General features: G+C 34.2%; 1 long non-coding RNA gene across 1 annotated transcript; it reads right to left on the bottom strand.

Annotated features, from left to right (window-relative positions):
- Positions 1-6,030: 6,030 nt before the first annotated feature.
- Positions 6,031-8,073, bottom strand: LOC145306582 (uncharacterized). The gene is made up of 3 exons (XR_013875069.1): positions 8,033-8,073; positions 7,374-7,434; positions 6,031-6,162 (listed from the first exon to the last, which is right to left on the bottom strand). It is a non-coding gene; the product is annotated as an uncharacterized LOC145306582 (long non-coding RNA).
- Positions 8,074-8,404: the final 331 nt, after the last annotated feature.

The following is an 8,404-nucleotide window of genomic DNA, read 5'->3' on the forward strand; positions in this document are numbered from 1 at the left end:
TTTCCCCCTGTTTAGATAGGAGACATTATTGTAAAAGTTTACACCCAGCAGTAGGTACAAACAAATCAAGATTTCAAAAAAGTATCCAATGAGATGAGTTACAATTTATAGTCCAAGTTAGGTCCCATTCTTAATAATAAAAATTTTCAGATTTTCTCGAATCTGGCAACTGTTGCTGAAGCATAGGAAATCTCTAATTTATTTTGCTTTGCTGTAGTTGAAAAGAAAAATAGGAAAATTTTGTATGTTTGTAAGATTAAGCTAAAATTTATATTATATATTCTAGCATTTATAATCACTTTTTTACTAGTTGATGCTTCTAAACCCTCTAGGGGATGGCAAAGGATGACAGGAAATTGCCTAAAACCATCCCAAGTTATTAAAAAAGCTAGATTAAAAAAGTAAAACAAATTGGAACCATCATTTCCCGAGATCTTTAGCTACAGATAAAACTTCCAAACTCTAGAGGAGGGCGGAGGAGGTAACAAAACAGCCTAAAACCATTTCAAGATATTTGATTATCTTCAGACATTCCTGTCTTCAGACCAAAAAAAATCAATAATATAGGATAAAAAGAAAAGGTTGATGTAACCAGGGACAGGTTTCAAATTATTTTTTGGAAGCTTTTAGCTAAATATATTACAACAATTAGTATACCCTTATAGATCGGAAGGGGGGAGGGGATATCGTGACTTCTATTACATCTAGAGACCTAAAAAAAAATTGGTAAATACTTGACCAATAATGAACTTCCGTGAATATTAGTGTCATGACCGTTTGACCACTCCTTGACCGATTTTTAACCGATTCTCTATCTGTAACAGGAGCCGAGATAGAGAGCCCCCCCCCCCCCGATTTTTTAAGGTGGGAATTGCGGCCAGATTTGTAAGGGTTTTAAGGTAGGCTTATTATTAAAATCGCCAATTATGTTAAACAAAATTACCCCTTAAAAATTATTTGTTTTAAAGTTGGGTCACTGCTGGTTTTAACCAAATAATAAACATTTGACAATATTAAAACAAAGTTTTTAAACCAATGAAACCAGTATAAAATACAGTCCAATTTCCCCTCTCTCTCCAAGTAGCTATTGAATTTTTAACAATATTGAAATTATATTAAATTCAGTTGGTTTGTATGAACGTATCAGGATTATTCTGTATAAAAAGTATACACTTTTGAATCTGGGTCAAGATGAAATTCAATAGAACAACAGAAAATAAAATAATATAAAGAAAAAGTGCTTGAGTCTTGCTCTTATACCAACTGTTTTCGCAAAAAAAGCAAATTGATTTTACAATAATTTTGGGTGTCAGATAGCATACGAAGTTGATATGGCTGGTTTAGGGGGTTGGGGTAACACTTTTTCTCGTATTCATTCGAATCCGGTGGATAGGAACCGGTTCTCATCCATACGAAAAAACTATTTCTAGCATCGTATTATATACAGCTTTCTACGTACATAAAAATGTACAATCATAAGATTAAAACCAGTTTTTTTTATAATTGTACATTCTATATCCGCGGAAAGCTGTTTATAATACGATGCGAGAAATAACTATTCCATTCACTTAAATTATCTTTTAATTTTGATGTGCTGGTTATGATTCTTCCTAGATTTAGATTTAGACATCAGTGTTTGATAGATTTGCATTTTTTTTTCGTAAAAACTGGTAAAAATATCTCCTAAAAAAGGGGGCAAACGTTACGATGTCAAAGGTATTTAGATTGACGTCATATTAGAAGGAAAAAATATGACCTCAATCGTGATACTTCGGCCAAAAGTTTCTCCTCCATATGTTTCATAAATACATTCTCTGATTTGTTGGCTCAAAGGTTTTATAAAATCTTAATTTAGTCATACAAACGTTTAATTTTGTCACTACTCATTTTAATCTCCAGACTATAATCTAAGGAATACAATTGATCTAAAGTCTTCTCATCCTTTAAGAGCCTTCGGATTATGATATTTAGATTCTAAGGTAAAAGAAATGAAATGTAGATTTTTAAAAAGAATAAAAAAATTCTTTAAAAATTAATCCTCAACCAATCAAGTAATTTGTGTTACAATTATTTATTAGCCTATTTGATAATCAATTTAGATAAGAAAAAATAAGAATATAAAGGAAAGATGGGTATAGTCCCTTTCGTTGAAACGCCACTTAAGGGGCGTTTAGTCGTATTTTAAAAATGGCTTTTAATAGGTTATCTTAGGTTAGGTTAGGTTATATTGGGTACGTTAGGTGATTGCCCCGCATTTTTAGGGGCAAGAAATAGGAGAAAAGCTACTGTGAAAATACAGAGAAGTATGTAAGTGAGCAGGGAGGGAGGGGACATTGGGCTGTTTATTGCACTAGTCCTCAAAGTGTTATAATTACGTTTTATTATGCATTGGGTTAAAAACCTTGGGGTCTTTTATAGAATTTTGATTGGTTGGTTGATTTGAGTTGTGTGTCCAAACGCTTCAATCACTAATTTACAGAAGGGGTAATTTTGTGTATCATAATTGAGGATACACATAAATTTATTGGCAATTGTCTTATCCCTTTAGATTCCTGGTTAGTAGGTATGATGTTTAGCAAAAACCATTTGTTGTATAATAGATTATATTTACAATAAATATAGAAAGTCTTGACTATAAATCCATTAATTAGACCAATAGTAGCCTAGTGTGACATAAGAGTAAAATACTAGAAGGTTAAATAACTGTATCTCCACATCGCAACCGCCTTGTGCAACCTTTGAAAATTGAAAATCAACCAATCGTGTCGCTTATAATAACACCGCCAAGTAGCAGAAAATAATCTAGAAGCAGGCGAAAGAGGTCTTTGAAAAAGGAAAGGGAGGTAGTTGTCTGTATATACATGTATATTAGAGATCTGTTAGTGTGACGGACGGACGTTCCTTGGTTCCAATTGTAAAGAAGCTTCGCTTCTAACCTAACAACAACCATAGAGATTTCTACTTTAGTTTATGCCTAAGTTTTAACAATACTAATCTTTCTATCTACAAATTGGGTTAGGTGTGTGTGTGTGTAGCCATAGTTTCTTAGTGTTTGGACCTAAGTAGTCATGGAGTAGGCTGAGACACTTTTGTATAGTCACTAGGGCTATCAAGCTCCACGCCCAAGTACATTATGCCTTGACCCGCTGTCTCAAGGGAGCTACTCTTTATTACCTCACCCTCGCCGAGTATGGCAGGTGTCCCAAATTAAGTCACCGTAATGAATGACGCTCTCCGCAGAGGAGCTTGGGATAAGGGTTGTACAGATATTATGTACGTGACTATTAAGTATCCAAACCACTTAACAATCTCCCTTCTTACACAACCAGGGGAAGTTGTGTGAATATGTTCAACTAAGAATTCGAGTTGCCACATGGGGACTTGATCTCGAACTCTCATCACCGTAACTCAGTGCGTTACCACTGAGCTACGAAGCCCCATAAAATTAGGTTAGGTCAATTGCAATATAAAAAGATTCCCTTTGTATATACTTTGGGGAAAGAAATCAAATATACAACGGTTATACAGGTTAAAATTATAATTCTTAAATTTATTATTGAAAGGGAGCGCAACTACTCTACTTTAAATAACATAGCACAGGTAGGAACAATCTGAACACAATATTTTTTAAAAATGTACACATCTAGGGTAATACATTTATTACATTTGCTTGAGAAGGTAGTAAGTATTCTTATTCATTCGCATACTTTTATAAAGCAAAGTACGTATGATTTAGAAAGCATGGCAACTAAATAATCGTTACAAGAATGTCCGTACGTCCATTTAAAACATGTTGATATATTTATTCAGATTTTTTATACTGAATAGTAAGACAACAAGGTACAATGTTTAAAGCGAAGCATCTCTTTAAGTCCTACAAATGTAAGTATGTCATTAATTATTTTTAATAGTTATTTCTTTCATCGTATCATAAACAGCTTTCCGCGGATATAAAATGTACAATTATAAGATTAAACCCAGTTTTTTTAGCCCCAAGGTGCCAAAGGCACGGGCTAAACAACTGGTTTTAATCTTATGATTGTACATTTTTATATTTGTAGAAAGCTGGATATAATACGATGCTAGACATAGTTTTTTCATATGAATTAGAACCGGTTCCTATCCACCGAATTCGAATGAATACGAGAAAAATCTTTAAAAGTTATGTTTATTAAGGCCAAATCTCCAAAGGGGGTATTATACGTATTAGATATATTAGCGTACGTATATACCGACAAAACCCGTGACCATGGCTCAACACGTAGCGCATCCGCTCGTCGTCGGGAAGGTTCGAATATCGGCCCGACACTGCGTCATAACTAAAGACAATCTTACTGCTGCTATGTCAGATGCACGACATAAATAGTTAGAGTAGGGGGAATGCCTTGGCCCAAAATAGGCACAAATCATTACCATACACAGTTAGGACTTCTCAGACAAAAGTCGTGCAATCAAAGGATTGGTTGTCTGATGGGTGTTGATACCCTAGGCGATTGAGCTCTTTGCATTGCAATTTAAATGCAGAGTATGTTCAAAGGTGACGTGGAGAGGACTTGTACCTGAAGCGTAGCCACGCCCCTAGAGTCAAGAGTCAATATATACCGACAGGCGGACTGATAAACATCTTGTTACTTTAGTACATAGGATATTTATTTTTATACTGTAGAGAATAATAATACTAGAGCTCGGCAGCCACGCGTCCCCCGCATGTATGCCTCAGAAAAATCAACCTTTAACAATATTAATATTCAGCTAGAAGTCTAAACCTGACCAATTATGTCAATACCTCTTTCTAAAAAAAATTGAAAGCATCCATACGGATTTAAGTTTGAGGCTTTGTCGCGGATGACTCGCAGCTTCCGAGCCCTGGATAATATTATTGTATATTTGATGGATTTCTTGTAACATATGGCGCTCAGGATATAAATACAGGCTTTATCCATGGAGGGAGGGAACATAAGACTGTAAATTTTAATAGTTCCCAAAGTTTTATAAACACTCCTTTGGGCACTTAACAACTCCTGATTGTTGAAACTAGCATTGACCAAGATTTCCAACAACAAAAAATTATTTTTCTTATTAAGGGGTTTAAATTAATCTATCTTTCATTGTGTAATCCTTTAAGATCTCTGCATATGTTAACCCTTAACGGTCGACCGCGGTCAGGGGAAGGCGTTGAACGCCCCACCCCCCCCCCCCCTCAAGTTTTTTCTATCTTATTTTCTGTGTGTGAAAGATAAAGAGCCCAAACTGCGTGACTTTTTAAGTATGGGTATGACACATAACTAAGAGTTGGAATTTCTAAATACCTCTATCTTTGCGGGCACAGGATGCCATCAAACCTGGCAGGGTCATCAAGGTAAAGAGCAAAAATATTTTTTTTGACTTAAACAAAGCATTTTATCTTACCAAAATACTACAATATCCTCTAGTAGTACATCCTCATATGAAATACAGGTGTTCAAGTCAATTTCAGGTTCAGAACTGAATATACAAAATAATAATATATAAGTTTTGACAAAATAAAACGTAAATTTGGTGCACAATTTTTTAAATACAGAATTCTGTTTAAGGACACACTGATATCTTTAGGACTTGATTATAGAGATGTTTCGCTCTTAATATTGTTCCTTATTGTAATTGGAATCAGTAATCTAAAAATCACATCAATTGGATGATTTTATCACATAAAAAATTGTTGTTAAAAAAGTTAAAAACAACATGTTTAAAATGGACGTACGGACATTCTGGTAACGATTATAGAGTTGATACGCTTTCTAAATCGTACCTAACTACAACAGGAATCATCATTCAAAGTTTGAAATCGATAGGACAATTCTAACATGCCTAAATTATCGAAAAAAGCTATCCGTTACGGACGGACGGACGGACTTACAGTCCCTGATTTAAAAAAGCTTCGCTTTTAAAAACTATGTTGACAATAAAAGTCGTCTTTTAATGGTTATATACAAAAATATAGATCTATCTTTATTTAAAAATATTTTTTTTACATTATCTATACAATAGTGAATTTATTTAATAGTATCAATAAAAAATATATTATATTGTATTTACTATATATGAGTAATTTCTTTCTAGATTTTCTTTATTTTTATTTTTTCTTGAGCACTTTCATGTTACTGGCTGTTTCTCTAGGATAAGCTGAAATAAAACATTTTTAATAGCAAAGTATAATATATATATATCTATAATACAAATTAGAACGATGTCTGTCTGTCTGTTTGTTTGTCTGTCTGTTTGTCTGTTTGTTTGTAGCGAAGGATCTCGGTAACCGCTGAACCGATCGGGTTCTTCTTTACAGGGTAGCTTCTTATAGGTCCCGGGAAGGTTTATAACTATTTTCTTGGGGGGTGGGACACACCCAACCCCCCCAAAAAATGAAAAATACCCCCCCCAAAAAAAAAATTTCTTTTTAAAACTAAAATTAAAAAAGTGGGGTCGACTACAACCCCCCCAAAAAATTGGTTTGATTAAACCTCTTGGGGCGAAGCCGCTATATATAAATATAATTGATTGTGACTTCTGTTTTAGACTATTTCTTTTTTATAATATCTTTTTGTCTCAGTCTCTGTCTCTCTCTCTGTCTCTCTCTCTCTTTCTGTCTGTCTGTCTTTCTCTCTCTCTCTGTTTCTCTGTCTCTCTGTCTGTCTCTGTCTCTGTCTGTGTCTATCTCTCTGTTTCTCTGTCTCTGTTTCTCTGTCTCTCTGTCTGTCTCTGTCTGTCTCTGTCTGTCTCTCTCTCTCTCTATGTCTCTCAGTCTCTCTCTCTCTGTCTCTCTCTCTCTCTGTCTCTCTCTCTCTCTCTCTCTCTCTCTCTCTCTCTCTCTCTCTCTCTCTCTCTCTCTCTCTCTCTCTCTCTCTCTCTCTCTCTATGTCTCTGTCTCTGTCTGTCTGTCTCTGTCTCTCTCTGTGTGTCTCTCTCTCTCTCTCTCTTGGAATTGTTGTTTGAACCAATTATAAAAGATTTAATAAAAGTACTAAAGAAAGTTTTTAAGCCAAAAATAGAGAAAACATGAATTTTAATAACTTCAGATATCATTAAAATTTACGTTCCAATGTCCCCTCCCTACCCGCAATTTAGTGACATTAGAACGGACTTACAGACAAACCCTCATCTAAAGAAAAGCTTCGCTCCAAAAGATCAGAGACTGTTATTCAACCAATTAATTCTATTTGAAATGGTCGAAAATCAAACATTTTGTTGGTGTAGAGTTGGCGTAAAACTTGTTTTTTTTTATGTAGCTGAAAGAAAGTGGTTAAGGAGGGGAGAAATAAGGGTTGTGGGGAAATTTTCACTTAAAATCGTTTGTCTGAATCACATTCCCTAGTCTCTGTAAAAGATATACATCTTACCTAACAGGCCAGTAGACGAGGTTAAACAAAGCAAAGACCAAGGGGAAGCCAAGGGCAAAAGCTGAAATTTAAGTAGATTTTTTATTTCATTAATTTAATTCTAATACACAGGAAAATCTTTTATACATGTTGCCTATTGGCAGGAACCAACACAAACACAATCTGCAAAGTTTTTAATAAAAGTGGATTAATTTATCGTATGACGTCATAATCGGTGGAGGGACTTTAATATTCTTCGAAAAAAACCTTACTGCTTTAAATTATAGTATAACATTATGATCATTCGGTCAGAAAAGATTATTATACAATATCAAGTGCTTTAGGGTTTAAATAATATTTTAACAAATAGCTATTCCAAATTTAAGTATGGCTGAAACCCTGTTCTGATCAAGTAGATATTTTTATTAATCTGTTTCGAAGCCTAACTGGAATATTAGTGTTAACTTACCAATGGATGTAGAACATATGTGGATGATATAACATTAGAAAAATTATCGTCAATTTAGATTGCAATTTTCCCCCGGATTTATTGGTCAGGCCGTTTATCCAGTAGGAGGATGGAGTAAAGAAGGGAGATGGGGAAGATAGTTATTTTAGCCCGCTAAGGAGTTCACTTTATTATAGAACATAACAATCTGGTGTAAGATCCATTAACTTACCTTTGTCAACAAAAATGAGCTGGTTACCATGCCAATTTCCTTCACAATTTATTCAAATATAATTTCAATATTAAAAATTTATAATAAAAAATTTTCCCAGTATAACTTCTAAACCGATTAATATCTGCTGGATTAGAATCGGTTCTCAGCCATACTGAAAAATCATGTTTAAAATCATATTTCAACACAAATTTACACGACTAGTAAAATAAAAATGATAAAATCAATATCGTTTTTATTTGTACCTATGTTCGGCCAACAAAACTGGATAAAAATCTTTAAAATTTCCTATTTAATATCCGCAAAAAGCTATCTAGCCACGAAATCAATAGAGTTGTTTATCTGTTATGTGCTGGAAATGGAAAAAAAAGG

Source organism: Acartia tonsa, chromosome 14, assembly GCF_053477335.1.
Source record: "Acartia tonsa isolate MP-2025a chromosome 14, ASM5347733v1, whole genome shotgun sequence".
NCBI classification, from domain to species: domain Eukaryota; kingdom Metazoa; phylum Arthropoda; class Copepoda; order Calanoida; family Acartiidae; genus Acartia; species Acartia tonsa.